Here is a 16474-nt window from a genome sequence, read left to right as displayed (position 1 = left end):
TTAAAATTTAATCGATACACAAATTTACGCCTGTCCATCAAATCATACGCGGCGCGGAGGGGGCGCAAGAAAATGGGCGCGGTCTTGGCGCGTCGACGGATTAATTACTGCCGTGGCCCACAACTTTGCATCAATCAGCGAGCCACTCGCTGGACACGCCGTCGTCTCAAACTCCGTCGTGTTTACGTTCGTTTTACAATTTATCTTCAATTCGGGACCCTTGTCGTCTATCAACACGCGGAGGCGGCGGCGGCGGCGCGGTGTGTACTGAAGTCCTTGCAAAAAATAACCAAACGCCATTCGGTGGGCCGGAAAGTGGCAGCAAATAAAGAGGAAATTGGAGCTTCAATTGAAGCGCACTGTGGCGAGTACACGGCCACCACCAGCTGCCCTACTGCCGCCGCCCCGCTGCCCTACTGCCGCCGCCCCGCTGCCCTACTGCCGCCGCCCCGCTGCCGTTTCGCGGAAAGCTGTTCCGCTGTTCGGTGGCCCGCCCGGCGGCTAATGAGGAAATTGCGTGTCGAATCGAATGTCAAGCGGCGAAGCGATTTTGGGTTTTTTCTTCTGCTTTCTTTCTGAGCGTCCGGAAGGTGGCCTGCGTAGGCGTGCTTGCGTGCGCCCAATGGGGGCCGGCTGGTCAGACTGAACTGTGGAGAACCACGGCCGTAAAGCTGTTCTGGGAACTGTTCTTTGAAATGTGGAGCTTGCAATTCGTTCATAACTAAAACGAAAATAATTGGAGATCGTGGAGTTAGAGGCTTGAAGAAAAGGGAGGTCGAAAATTGAGTGTCCTTTGACCGAGATTTATCATCACCAACCTCGCAACCTGCGCCATCCAGAGCCCCGATGTTATTTCTACCACCTTACCAAGTCAGCACATTGGCACACAGGGTTCCATGCGTTCCTTTGATTTCATATTTGCCTCATTTTTTTCATTGGACTTAACACGTCAAAAATATATTAGTGCCACTCTGCAAAATATAAAGTAACTTTGTTTTTCGGCCTACTCGAGTTTTGTTCCGAATAAAACGAACGAAGCATATCGTTTGCTTCTTGTGAATATACTTCAGCAGTGACAATTGACAGATGCACTGAATGTGTTCCAAACCCAAATTATTGCCTTTTTGCTTCAATCTACGAATGATTTTCGACGAAACGAAAAAAGTTTTATTCGAATGGAATCAACAGTTTGCGTGAAAGGTGGGCGAAATGCGTAGCATCAAACGGTAGTTACTTAGAATACAAATATTTTGCGGCTCTCCTGAAAATTATATTTTGCTTCATCGAAAAAACTGTTCTCAACTCGCTGACCTGGTTGATGCTGGATTGTCAAATCAGAAATAAATATTTGATTCGAACAGTAAAAGTGCGAACTTCGAGGGCACAACTCTGGATCAAGTGTGGTTCCTTGGGGCAGATCGAAGCAGCCCTGGAAAAAGACACAGCCTTAAAGGCCGTTTACACGTTGCGATATATCGTTGCAATCCCTTGTATGAAACCAATTGCCACGATATATTGCTACGTGTAGACAGCAAAAAAGGAACAAATTGCTTGTATACGACCAGATTGGCAGATCAAAAAAATTGAATGCGCCGAGCATCAATTTCGGTCCAATCTCCATACATGTGTGCGTGTGCTGACGGTGGATATACATGAGTGCCTGTGTTGATGGCGGTTTGACATGTTGTTTTGAATGTTTTTAAAGCAAAAGTTTAACGTGAGAATAATGGCTTCGCTTTAAAAGCCATTCCCTTGACCACCGTGACCGATTAGTACTCTTGGTACGTTCTATTTTTTGCTTTGTAACCGAAACGCACAATCCAAAGGCAGACAAGCACAGTGTTTCTTCCATGGCTGTTTCCATGACACCGAGATCTGCGATTGCAAATCGCAACGGTACATCGTGGCGTGTAGACGCTCCACCTTGGCTGCGATATATCACTGCGATTAATCGATACAAGGCATTGCAGCGATATATCGCAACGTGTAAACGGCCCTTTACAATTGCCTTCATATAAAGCTTTTCATCATGGTTCACTTTGAAAAATCACTTTTTAATGTGAGTTGCGAGCAAAGTTTGCAGAATGATTTATAATTACACACACACCACCCGCCCGCACACCAGAGAACAGCCTTGGACCAGTTTTTCTGCTTTGCTATTTCTCCATCCGCTTTTTTTTCTCGCTCCATTGTTTACTACTGGGCATGTTTTTGCTTTTCGGTGGTGGTTGTTGTTGTTGTTTGGCACGAGGAATATTATCCCACCACACGCCATCGGAAAGTTTCCCAACGTACCGCCCACACCTACACACACGTTAAAGGGCTGGAGGGGGGCTGCGGTGCTACGCCGCTCTCCTCCCGCACGGGGAGGTCCCAACCATAATCTGGAAATCGCATTAAATTCATATGGCTGCCCGTCCTCGTCGTCGTCGCCGTCACTTGGCGTGCAGCGCTCGCCTGTCGTCGTACGGCATTTTACAACCATCAAAGACAGCGGTGGTCGCCGAGGTGACGCGAGGTTGCCGCGCGAGGGGGGTTCTGTCAAGAAACATAACACAATAACCGTCGGAATCGTCGGCCCCGTTCTGTCCCCGACAGCCTGGCAGAGGAAACGAGCTCCGCAACATCGCCTGGAAGTCCCTGTGGACCCAAGGGCACGGGCCGGGGAGGTATCAAGACATTTTTCCAAACCGCAATCGCCGCCACCGCGCGGAGGCAAACTTTACGAGGAGCTCCGTTTTTACGACGACTTTTAATCTACAAACACACACACAGCGAGCGCTGGCACAATGTCCTTTCCGTAACTCTTTCTGCTTCACGTTTCGAACATTTCGAACATTGGAGCAATCTTCGACGATGGTGAGGCGAAAGTGTACCGAGTGCGTTACGCTGAACCTAGGTTGATTTTCCTAAGTGGGCAATGCTAAAATCCGAGCAGGCTTAACTTTTTGGCCCGTGGGCTGTCATTTAGTGGAGCCATTGGAGCGTTTATAGTGCTTAGTTGGAGAAAGGAGGTTATACATGTGGGTTGAAATCCATCCTCTTATAGCTCGGCTTATTCATTGCTCTTTTCATATTTTGTTCAATTAATAATGAATGATGTTTATAATCGCCTTCCCTGCCTGCGTATTTCTCAAAACAGTTTTCTAGCTACTCGAAACAACTGAGACCAAACCATATTGACAGCTACGACTATGCGGGCCATTTGTTGATGATGGAGGCCAAAAAGCTAAGCCTGCTCAGATTTGTGCTCTTACTCCGTAAGGAAAATCATCCCCTACACACTATCAGAACCCAACGTTGCTTGTCCAATCAAAGCCAAGCAAGCAAGTTTATGCGGCAGTTGCCCGCCAACGTTACGCAGCCTTGTGTGTGGAGCTGCGATATTCCTGCCCGGGTAGCGTTACAAATGAAGATAACTCAGCCATGAAGAAATTGATCTTTTTTTCGGTCGGAATGGAAGTGACAGATGTGGAGCACTGACAAATACACACACACACACACACACGAAAGCTATTCGCCGAAATCAAGTAAAGAAAGGTACAACAATTCCCTCGGGGAGTCAATTACCATGCGCCTCCATCCAGCGCATATGCTCACTTTCCGCTCGACCTGAATCTTTTCATTCGGATCCAAGCCTGCCGCTGCTATCTCACGTCACGAACATTAATGGTGCTCGCTGCGTATCACATTATCTACCGGGGAGTGTCACACGGGCGGCGGGCAGGCGGGCGGTCACAGCGGCCCCGGATAACTAGCAAAGCGTTCATTTATCTGTGACAAATGACATTTGTCGCTTGGCCCACACACTGCACAATAATGCTGCGGCATCTGCCGGAGCATCGCAGCAGGCGCGCCCTACTTACCAACGGTCCGAATGAAAGAAAATGGTTCCCAATTCCGAAAACCGTGGAAAGTCAATATTTTTCCACATTCTCTCTGTGTGTGTGCGTGGCCACCGCAAAAGTGAGTCCACAAATGTCACGAACGCAGCTTCTTGGCCTTTTCACAGCAAGGCCGGGGCAAGATGATGGCCGTTTGTTTTCGTTCTCGGGAAGTTTCCGAAATCGGTCCCCAAGCTCCCGGCCGTTGCCGTTGCTCGTTAAGACGCAAGAGTTGCCACGCGAGAGTCATACGAAATCGGAAAAAACAAACGAGGACATCGTTCCACGGCTCCGCAACCTTATCCCGGCGCCTGGCATTAGACAAATGAACCGCGGAAAACACACATCTTTCGGCAGTGTTCGCGGGGCGCCCGACACCCGACAAGAGCCATTCCTCGTCCGGTGCTAGTCTCGGACTGTGTGTTTTTTTTTTGGTTTCTGCGCCGCCCCGCTCGGCAAACATCGCGATCGCGCGCGCGTGTGAACCTCGCGCCAAATAGACACGCCTGGTTCGCCGGGCTGTGGATATGTTTGCTTTTAATAATTAATTATACACAAACCATAAACCTATCCGCCGTCCGTTCGTCCCCTAGTGGGGGCCCTCCACCAGGTTTGTCTTATCTTAGAATCCGCCTCCAGGGCGGTCGTGGGGAGCTCCATTCGTCGTCGGTGAAAGGTCGTTACAGAATGGCCAAAGACGGCGATGAGGTGACCTCAAGTAACGTGCTCCCTTCATCTTGATGTCCTACGGCCTGGACCTCTTCGGAAGACGGAAGTAGCATCGGCAGTGGCATTCCGTTTTATTGTGAGCCGACCTGATATGGGGAGGTCCAAATTACATTAATTTTCTGTCCGTCTTTCGTCGTAAAATAAACAAACGACGACGACCCCCGCCCCTCGGACACCGCAGGCAGTCCCCACCAGTAAATTGGTGTGTGGTGAACTGTGCTTCATAATCTCGGGCCGCCTATCGGCCCCGGCGAGGCGTACAATTTTCATACGAATAAATCAGATCCGAACGGGAGAGAAAATCCGTATTTTCCCCGGGGGCGGACCCCGAAGACGTCTCGCCCGCCCCGCGGGACCGGATGCCAAAAATCTTTCGTGTCGTCGGTTTGTTGCTTATCGATTATTTTCGTGTTCTTCTGCCGGACCCGTTCCGTGCCCGAAATCGAACCGAGAAGCACCAACCGCGGCCACGCGAAAGGCAAACGTCTCTCTACACACGCAGCAGCTCGCAGAATGCTGCATTCGGAGAGAAAACTTCCGAACGGACTGTGGATGGTTTTGTGGGTGGTGGAAAAACAAAAGGCCACAGCACACGAAGCGGGTGGCCTGCGCTCAGGACCGAAAGAGAATGAGCGAGAGCGAGCGAATGGATTTTCATTTGCTCACCCACTCGCCCTTCTCGGAACGGGAACAACATACTCTAAAACAACATAAAACATACCGCGCTTCGGTGGCTGTCGGAGCTCTCGTCGTCGTCGTCGTTGAGGCGGACGATGTTCCGCAGCAAACCACATCTTCACCGCCGTCGACCTTGTGATCGATCGTGGCCGGGACACGGTGCGCGCCATCATCCGGGGCAAAAGGTGTTTAAGATTGAATACTGTCACCCGTGGTAACGGCCCTCCGGTCTCGGCGCATCCCTTTATCGTGAACTTTATCTCGGAAACGTTGATAAAGTCAAACTCCTCGAACGAGTTGCTGAGTTATGTGTCTTTCGAAACAATTTCACGCCGGAGGTCCGTAGAGATAAACATTTCCTACGCGTGTGTTTGTGTTGTTTTGTGGCCACCCTACCCTCGCATCCAACCCAATCAATCATGATGCTCATGGAACGGGGGGCCCGGAAAATTTCTAATCCAAATCTAATCTAAATTACCCGATCTTTTTGGCCGCGGAAAATTTGTTTGGCCCCCCAACAAGGTGCACTGATAACATCGGGTCACGGGAAAAAGTCGACGGGACCCCGACGCTGATAGCTTCATAAATTTCCCGATCTTCCCGAACGAGGTCAACCTTTTGCTCGGTACGGTGCAGCGGCCACCACCAATTTGTCGTGCTGTCCTTTGGGGACCGCAAATGGAACTTGCGCGCCGTTCAGAAGCTACCGATTTCCGGTACACAAATTCCTTCTTCGCCGTCCACCAAATATATGCTAATTCCCGACGGGTTTCCGAGGGGCTCGTATAAAATAATGGTCCCAGAAACTTTGCGCCACTGACTCGATATTTTGAAGGCCGTGTAGTAGTAATAGAACTTCGCGAATCACAAGAGATCGTAATCGAAAGAAAGCGCAAACGCATAGGCCAAACATTTGGAGCTCCGATCAGATTTCACGGACGATTGAGTGACTGATAAACTTTTACAGCGAGCAAGTGTCGCCTTTTAACGACAGGACACCAACCCGCGAAAGATAACGCCCAAGTTCGCCCTTCAACTGTGCGACCCACCAACCTATAGTCCTCTGTGCGCTCTCTTATCGAAAGGGGTCCGCGAACCAGTTTATTGCTTCGTGCTGCTGCTGCTGTCAGCTTTTGGCGTTCGCACATATCAAACCCTTGCGATTCGCTTGATGGCACCCGACGATTGTCCATTCCGTGCATGTCCGGAACACTCCAGGGTCCACGCGCGCGCACGCTTCTGAACCGAAGCCGGAAGTCAACCGCAATCACTCGACCGATTGGACAGCCGACAACCGAGACCGAGACGGTTGACTGTTTTATTGTCTCGCGAGTCGCCTCACGGTGGCACACTTCCCGGATGTGCCGCGAGAGGAAAAATCGTAACTTTGCAGGAATTAAATCATCACCTTCACACACGTGCCGAGATCCCGGCACAGCATCCAGGTCCGATGCCGAGCGATAGAATTGTTTAATTATTGAGTGAATGTATCGCAGTCCGTGGCATCCTTCGGCTGACCTTCAGTGACCGAGGCCCGCTGCAGACAAGGCGTCTCCACCGTTTTCGGCTACCAGGCGCCTCCATTACGGGGCGCGTCCGTATGAAAAATGAACCTAATCCTCTCCGCGAACATTCTTTCTCGTTAACGGACATTTCTAGGCGCCCGATAGGCCCGCTCTCTCTCTCTGTCGGTGGTCCCCCTCTGTTGGCTGCACCCGGCCCGGCCATAGGTTTATAGACAAATTCCACATAATTTTCGCCGGCGCCGTGGCCACCGCCGCCGCCGACACATTTCGATGAAGGTCTTATGTCGGCTGTCGGGCATTAGGAAGGCCGCGCCTGGCAGAGCAATCTTCGGGCCGACGGATGAGCATGTTACATGCGACCCACGAAATTGGTCGGCCTAAGCCCCCCATTTCCGTGCCGGAAAAGAACGGGGAACGGGTGCGCGCCGTCCCAACTCATCCACTTTCTGTGCTTCGGCCGAAGCCATACGCGAACGGGCGCCAGCCGGCCAGTCGTCGGTCGCCACCGACATCTGCGGCAGGCTTTCGGTTGCGCCGGCCGGGATGATATCGGAGGATTTCGTGGACCGAGGCTTAAAAAGGATATTAAATCGAACGTGTGACCTTAACTGGGCAAATGGAACCCGGGCCTCCGCCTCCCGGCAGGAAGGTTATAAATTTTCCAGTTTCCGAATCTGGGTCAATCCCGGGCCACCGAGCATTAGAACGAGCGGAAGCGCGGGGCCACTATCATGCACACACACACACGCGAAAGCCACTTCACTATCAGGCACTGATCTTAACGTTAGCTTTATGAGGTACGGGCGCGTTTCTGCATCGGCGCCCGCCGCCTTCGTATGCGTATCGGTTTTATGTTGCCGGCCATCTTTCGCCAGCGACCCCTAGGGTTCGCGGATCGACGGGTTCCATTACAATAATTACTTCAAATAACACGGAAAGCCTTCGAGAACCGGGAAAAAGAGAACCCGGCGAAGAGAACCCGTTAAGAGAAGACCCGGTCCGGGATGTGTGGGCGCGAAGTGTCCTTCGCGGCTCCATACCGTGTTGATCTGACCGGCCTGATAGTGGTCCCGGGGCCCGGGCCCACCAGCTCTCGATGGTCTTATCAAACACCGCGGCCCGTCCGTCGTCACCGGGGTGCGCGCGTGTTACCGATCTTCGTCACGCAATCGAACCGCCGCCCGGGAGCCGCGATTCGGAGCGGGCGGGAGGACAGAAAAAAACGGACCGGAAAACGTAAAGAAACCAGGCTCTTTTCAGGCTCTTCGGTGGGGCGCCTTAGCTCTTCTGTGAATTAATTTTTCCTTCCCCCGAAGGTCAGAGAGCAAATGGAACGAGAAACGGTTCCTATATCCGGTGCAGAAGGAGAATCGCTTCCACTTCCAAGGAACTACGTTTTTTGGCCAGCTTAACCCACGTTAGCGGGCGGGCATGTTTTAACACTCCTTTCGGAGCCCCGTTGCAAAGGGTGTTCCACGGCGCGATAGGCAAACTCTGCTCACAAGTAACGCAGGGCGAAAATAATAACAACCTGTTCGTGTGTTAACCTTTCCCGTTTTCATGGGGGGTTCTTTTTCCGAAGGGAGCTTCCGAAGGCTACGGAAAAAAGGCTATCATCCATTTGTTGAATTAATCTCCGAATGGGGTTTGAATATTTACCAAACAGCCGGCGAAAGGATGTTCTAGAAGCATCAAAAGTTTATTGCCAGTTCCAATCTATACCCAAATCAATCAACAGTTTACTTAAGTATCATGACGGAAACTGTTCAACGGGCACTGAAAAATGGAAACAGATTCGACTGTAAAAGATTCGTATGCCCGGTAACGGGGATAAGCAAAATTTTGCTGACAAATTCGACTATGTGGGAATGGTTGATGAGCCAAACGCCAATTAAACTAGCTTCCTGGTCTTGAATTTTACATAGCTGGCTGGCCCTTTGCATCGTGGCACACCGAACGTTCAATTTGAGACCAAAAATCTGTCGAAGTTCGGTCGTCAAACATATTTTATTTTGTGGACAAAACTGTCAACAACTCACAGCTGCAAGCTGGAAGAGTCAAGAAGCTTACGGTCGCAGAGTGCTACGATTGCTGGATTTAAATGCACACACGTCACGTATTGTTCTAGCCACTTTTCATTGTCCGGAATTAACGTGCAGAAAAAACCCAATATTTCGCCGAAACATTCTCCCAGATAATAATGAATTCGTGGTTTAGAAATAATTTCAAACATATTTCTATTGCTTAAGTTTTCTTTGGCTAAACAACTTTGACTTGGGCAGTTTGAAAAAAACAATGTTTGCTTGGGATTGGCTTCAAGCATCCTCGACCAGTCTGCCCGATGAAAAAGGTACTTCCCATAACGTCAAATCTGCCAATTTCGACTGCCTCTCGAGCACGGTGCATTTGTTAATAGTCCCGCGTTCTCGGCCCCGCATGGAATGTAACGTTGTCCATTTCCTGCCACCCGAGTGACGGGATTTCGAGTCATCATCAGCATCCAATAGAACGGTGTCCGAAAAATTCGCAAAAAAGTGCCACTGAAGAACCCATCTGCGCTCCGCACGGTGGTCGGGGTATGCATGTGATCGGTTTGGTGCCGCAGTTTTCCCTTGGCACGCCTTGGCCACGGTTTTTCATTGTTGGGTGCCGCTTCTTTTTTCCGATTCGCCATCAGCACCGCCACGGCGTGCGCGCTTGATGCGAGCCAAAAGTTAAAAATATCCGCAACAGACGGACACGGACACAATCACACCGACGGAATGAATCACGGCGACAGCGGCGACGGCCGCGGTGTAGCCGCGGCGATCGACAACATCTTCCCTCACTCACCCTTCCCCAGACAAAGAGTGTCAATTACAGGCCTCGATTCTCCGACGACGACTACGACGCATCATCGTCGGCAAATGTCTGCCATCGCGTAGCAGCGGTGATGGTGAATGGCGGGCCCCGCTGGTCCGCCACCCTTCTCTCGGACGCTTCAAAGGATGGCAAGCGACAGAAGATGAATGGGAAAAAACCGCCAAACCAATCACACCTTTTGCGCCCCGCCTTCCGGCGGTGACCACCCACCGGTGCGGCTCGAAAAGTAAACACGGCGCACGGCGCGGAATATACAGAGATTGGTGTCTTCTTAGTGTCCCTCGAGAATTGCCCCCCTTAACCAACACCTACTTGTGCGTCTTCTCGTGCCAGTCCGGTTCCGTGGACGATGCTTGCGCCCATTTGTCGTTGTCAATCGCTATCGATGCCCGGGCGAGGCACTGCTTCCAGTTCCGCGACATGACGGTGCCGATGCTGCGCGTGACGCCTCCCCACTGCCGCCCGGGAAGCTGGTCAAACATAAATAAGGTCTTGGCACGCTCTCTCTCTCTCTCTCTGTTGCTCTCTCTTTGGCCACACGGCACGGCTTCCAACACGTGTTTTGGATGGCTCGTTGGGCTTCCTTTGGCCTATTCCACCTCACTTGCGGCCTTCATTCGAAACACACATCCGTGGCAGGTCCCCGTCCGTCACAGGTTCGTCTTGGGAGCGGCAGCGCCCATCACGGCCCACTTTCTGCTGCATCACTTCTGGCGCCATCTTCGCGGCGAACGGTGACTAATGAAGTTGTCACTTTCAATTCTCGCCATCGGTCCGGTCCGGGTTCGGGTCCGGGTCTGGTGTTCCGTAGGTTCGAATTAGTTAACGACACCCCGACGTTGCCCCGCTCGGTCGGCTACTTGTTGATCGTTTTTCGATCAGCGACACCACAGATTCCGTTTACGGTCCCGGGTTGATAGTTACGCATCATCGCCACACACGATAACCCCAGTTAGGGGAACGGCCAGAAACACACACCGAAAACGTCCGATTTGGAACCGGGAATTTTTTGGCCACTCGAGAGCACCGGCGGGATAACAATGACCGGACCGATACCGTGTGGGTTCTCACGCTGTCCACACGGCACGGCACACACTGCTGCTGCTGCGCCATCACCGCCGACACCCAGAATAGCCAGTCCCTCAGACACACCGATATCTCTCCCCGGTACACCAAAACAAACCTAAATCCTAGTACCTAGCGGTCAATTGGCACCTCAGTCGGCCAGTCAGTGGGACGATCGTAAGCTGAAACTTTGTTATCAGCGCGTACGAAGTGGAATATCGGTGACATATCCATCTTTCTCCCTCTCTTTCTGGTTGCTGGCCGTCAACTCGCGCGTGTCTGTGTGTCCTGCCAACACGAGGTTGACAAACGGATGGCCAGATGCGCTCTAGCCAAAAGTCTCTAAACAAAGTGGGAACGAGCCGGAACCGCAATGGGTTTTCGGTTTCAAATAGAATGGTACCGCCGTTGGTTGGTCCGTCTTTTTTGTGTGTTGTCCCTCAAATTGGTGATGTTACCATTTTTCTCTCGCTTAATTACCGACATTTCACCGTTCTCGTTTGTTCGTGGTGGTCGTGGTGAGGCAGCACGATCGAGAGATCGCACGGCCGCCGGTCGCCGCCGTGTGTTGTATGTGGTTTTTTGATTGTGCGCGATAAAAATAAAATATAGCTCACCGTCATGGGGCCGCCGCGGGATTCGGGACGGGGCAGGCGGGTATGGCGATGTCATTTTGTTCGACGAGGCGCAGACCCGTCGTGTGGCCGCAGACGCCGGTCCCCTTTCGGTACATGGCGTCACGCGTTAAAATTAAAACATCATCATACGTGCAGCTCTCACCTTACGCTGAACCAAGTTCCCTTCATGCTGCTGCGGACACCGGACGGTCCGGCGTTCTGGTGCACCTTCCGCTTTTTTTCACTGATTTTTTGTTAATTCTGCTGGCACAGCGCACTACAGTAGGCCATGATGATGATGGGGCCCTGGCTAGAAACCACTCAAAACTGTCAGCACACTCTAGGCACCAGAGAGCACCGAGAGCGCCACTATAATTGAGCTATCAATATTCCATTCCCCGTGCCCGTCGCACCTGGGTGTGTGTGTGTGCCGAAAGAGAGAGGCTTCCGCATCTCCGGAACCCAACGCGGAATGCCGGAATTCAGCACACACAAGTGAACCCATCATCATCAAAGTGGGCATGTCGTCGTCGTCGTCGCAACCGTTTGACAGCACGCAGCTGGGCCGGGGGGCTGGTCGAAAATTAAACCGTTGAATATTTCAGTGTGTCAAATGCAGTAGGCTCTGGCAGCAGTAACTACGTGGATCCGATTTCAAGCACCGAAAACTCGGCATCCGCTTGTCAAACGGAAGAGCGACGGTTTTCGGCAGCTCGGTAAAGGCGAGTTTTTGTGAAAGTCCGTCAATTACAGGAGCTAATGTTTGGTGGTGGGATCTCTCTCTCTCTCGTTGCAGCCGCACAGCGCGAAACTATCGCCGTACTGACGAGCCCCGTTCGAGGCTCGTCAAATGTGCCAGTCTGCGGCAGAAAATGTGCCCCGCGGTCGGGCTACGGAAGGCAATCAAACTCTCGAACCGCGAACTGCGAAGCGCGCGCGCGCGCGCCCGTCGTCGACATTTTCATGAATAAAATATCAACTTCCGCTTCCGCTCCGGGAAAGCCGTGCCCGGGAACGGGTTTAAAAGCCGCCCGTGGAATGCCACGACACGGCTGTGCCGTGCCGAAGACGCATAGCATCCTGCTTTTGCTGCTTTTGCTCTCTAAATCAACACGCCATTCGGACGGAGGCGGTGTCCTCCGGAGGCGCGCGCGACCGGCGTACCAATTAACCAAGGCGTTCGTTAGAGTTACTGTGTGTGGCCGCGGCCTTCTTCGGACGATTTGCATTTTTCACTCGCCTTGCAATTATTTGCACAAACCACCACAAGCCGAGCGGCGGAAGGCGTCAATGTGATGGCACACCCGCACGCGGCGGATCCTTTGATGTCCGCGGTGCGTTCGCGTCCGCTTGAGTTTACTATTTTTAAAACAAATAAAGTTCTAGTAGCGAACCAAGAATGGACCGGTGCCACCGGGAAGAGAATCAATCCGGTCGATAGAATTAACGGACGAAAATTCAATTAACCAATAGAACCGAACGGAGCAAGTACGACGATAAAACTAAGCCAACGCGAAATGAGCAACTCAAGACCATCGACGAAACCAATCGAACTTGGCGGCCGGCCGGCCGGCCGGGTCAGGGTTGATCGGAGAAAACAATTTACGGAGCAAAAAGTTTTAATTAAGAGCATAATTTGCTGGCCGCCGCTTACCACCGGGCTTTGTTTGTTTCGGTTTCGGTGGCGAAAACGCAACAGAAATTAGCTTTTCGCCCGACGATCCGAGGCCAGGCGTCTCCATGTGGTTCGGGGTTTTTTTCCTTCGGGGGCACATTCTTTGTTGCGTCGTGTGGGAAGGAAGAGCTTTTCGGTGTTGATTGTGTCCCAATTTGAGGCCCACGAGTGGCAAGAACCACCGGCGCGCCCATTGAATGACTTTATCCTCTCGGCAATAGTAGCGATCCCCCGGGGTATCGTTGACTCACTTGGCAGCAGTAATTTGAAACGGAATACCCCAGAATCCTCTCCATTTTCGCCAAATTGCTTCCATTGAAGCGCCGCTGTGGTGCCGCTGAACCGGTGCCAAAACGCCCCGTATCCTGTCACCGTCACCGGCCCGGTGCTAGGGGATCGCGCTCGTTCAGAAACCAATTAATTGTCCACGAATACCGCGAATTATGTCAATAAATCCAGTGCCTTACCTGTGGGAAAGAAGAGAACGAAAGGGAGAGAGCGAGAGAGAGATACATTAGCAACTTACAGACCGCCAGAGCACGGATGGTGGAAAATTATCTTGTTATCAGCGGTTTGTGTCGCATTCGGCCGCATGTAATTAGAGCGGTAATTTTCTTTTCAGCGACACGCCACGTCGTCCCCCGCGCACGCCCTAAACTGGCCGACGATACAACTCGTTGACGGTCTCTCTCGCCAAGGCACTTTTGTCGCCGTCGCCGTCGTCGTTAAGCAACTCGCCAGCGTCTCGGCACGCTGGCGCCGAAGGGCGGTCCACGTTAAGCAAACGTTTGCATTTCCAAACTCATTTTTCGGTTTACGAGTGGTCGCAGGAGGAAAAAAACAGTCACGGAGCACAAAACACGGCCAAACGGGGAACAATCGGCTTCCTGCGTTACGCCCGCCCCGGGGGGGCGTGCGGTTGCTTATCGCGCGCGCGCGCTGGCGCGGGTGTCGCCGTCGTGTACACCGAAATTGTAAACATTATTTGCTACCACCACCCCCCACCCACCACCGCGAGATTCCGAGTGGGTGGCAGTGGGTCGGCGGTGGATGGCGATTATAAAATAAGAAACATTGTTACGCATTGTTCGCCCTGTGCGTGATGGCTTTTTGGGGCAAAACGGCTCTGCGAAACTACTGGGTTCTACAGCTTTTCCAACCAAGCGACCGACTGAGAGAGACTGTCCTGTCGATTGACTCATACACCAAGGGCGGCCCCTGCGACCCGGTGTGGGTCGCAGGGACGGTGCATAATGCGAGCGCAGAGCGATTTAATTTTAGATCCGTGTTCATCACGCGGCCGAAAACCGCGCGGCCACACACAAACACAGTGTGCCACTGCCGTTTGACCGGCACACACCACCGTGAAGAATTAATTACTTCATTAAACCCTAATTCACGGATGCGGCGGACCCCGGGTCCCCGCCGGTGTGGCCCATTGTGGCTTGTTTTCACCACGCGTCATCCCCGCTGGAGAGCTCTGGATGTCGGTCAGACGGTGCGACACGACGTTTTCGACGTTGACGGAATAATTGACACGTCTCAAGCGATCGATCACCGCGCCCGCCGTTAACGAGCAGCCACCGGTGTGTGTGCGTGTACCTGAAAATGGCAAGAAAACCGTGTCGTGTCGATCAATCGGAGCGCTCCTCCGCCGGCACCGACCGGGAGTCGCGTGAGCTGATCGCGCGGCCCGCTCTAAGTGGCAACAACCGCATAATTAAACGGCAAATCACGCACACACAGCGCACCAGCGTAGTGTATTGAGGCCACCGGAGCAGAGAGTACGCGGTGGCCACCGGCACCCAAACAGACGGGGAACGACGAAACTGATCATCTCATTATGACACTTGTGCGTTCCTCGCACCGCTGTCCGGCGATCGATCGCAGGCGCAATCCGGTATCGAAGGAAAGAGAAAGAGAGAGAAAGAGAGAGACGAGAGAGCAAACTGCGAGTGCGTGAGATGCTCTCTCGCTCTCACTCTCGTCCGACTCTCACGAACCGAAAAGAGGAGCTTAATCCGTATACACCGTACACCGGCCAGGCGGCGGCCGCCGCACCGAGGACAGTGCCAATTATTCTCTCGTAGCGTGCACTGTCCGTAGTTGGCCGCGCGCGGTTCGCACTCCGATTTCGTTTTTCGTTCTTTTTAACCCGCGTATCGTTTTTAGTCTAGTTTTAGTTCGTGCAACTTTGTGTTTTTAACCATGCTGGCCACGTCCTAAACCGGAGTCGAGTCCAGTCCAGTCTGTTTTTGTTCAATCGTCGGCCGCTTACTTACCGTTTTTATTACCATCGCGTCCATCGCGGCCCCACCAAAAAGGTCCACCGCAACGTTGAAGAAGGATTATTTGATCACTTATCGTACTTTGTTCCGTTCCGTGTACGTGTGTGCCGTGAGTATCCGCCGTGCCGCCGAAACCGGGTGGGCGCGTGTATGTGTGCGATTCAGTACACCGATCGCGGTCCCCCCCGATCTCTCGATGGCCGTGTGTGCCCTTTTTGTGCCTCATTCTTCATTCTGCAAAAGCCATCTTCCCGGGCCCCGGGCCATTGTCGCGCGGTGCATATTTACATTGGTGACAATCGGCCACCACCACGAAACGAAACCGCCGCTGAGGCGCTCTGTCCCACTCGCACGCTCTCGAACCGGTCACGGTCCGCCATCTGGTAGCCGCCACCTGTTGCCGGCGGCAGAAGAGCGGCCGCGTCCACGCGACACGATCGTAGACCTCGATCGGCGAAACGCATCGTCGGCGAGAGAGGTCGACAGAAACTTATTTTTATTTCACCACCGGCCATCTTCTTCGACGACCGGCGAGTCCTCGGAACGGTCCACCGTCATGTCATGGCTGCCGTGTCCGCCATTGTGTGCGTGTGACGGAGGTGACGCTCTCCGCACGCAGCTTGACCGAGGTCATGATAAGTTTCGGGACGGACTCCGCGCAGCTGATATTCCTATCTTTCTCCCCGCGACCCATTAGTGGTCGCGTGATGGCCGAACGGCGATCGCTTAAACGCAACCATCAGCTAATGATCCTCACAGTCGGGTGGCCGGGCGGCTAATCTGCAGCGATCGTGCGCCGCTAACAACCTGCGGGGGCTTCGAGGGGGGGCTAACTTTCACTTCACGACCATATACGTGATCGCGCTTCGCCGCCGCTGCAGGCCACTGCTGCATCAATCTCTCACGCTTCGGACCGAACCGTTAGCTCGATCCGATCCCCGACTCGACCGCTCGTGTCGTGTGTCGCCATTTTGCTTCGTTTTTGGGGAGCGACATTTTGCGCGACACAAAACAACGTTCATAGTCAACGGCGCGGGGAGCAAAAAATGGGGAAAAATTGCAAGACAAGCTCCCAGCGCGGCAGCTGGGACAGGTTGATTGAAAGCGGAACCTAAGCGACATTGACAGCGGCGGCGTGCCGTGTGCCGTC

At 52.8% G+C, this 16474-nt stretch overlaps 1 protein-coding gene across 1 annotated transcript in view; it reads right to left on the bottom strand.

Annotated features, from left to right (window-relative positions):
• Positions 1 to 16474, bottom strand: part of LOC128272788 (G protein-activated inward rectifier potassium channel 3-like) — a 42166-nt gene that overhangs the window by 15995 nt on the left and 9697 nt on the right. The window lies entirely within an intron of this gene.

This window comes from Anopheles cruzii, chromosome 3 (genome assembly GCF_943734635.1).
Source record: "Anopheles cruzii chromosome 3, idAnoCruzAS_RS32_06, whole genome shotgun sequence".
Classification (NCBI taxonomy): Eukaryota; Metazoa; Arthropoda; class Insecta; order Diptera; family Culicidae; genus Anopheles; species Anopheles cruzii.
This window is presented reverse-complemented; position numbering and strand designations above follow the sequence as displayed.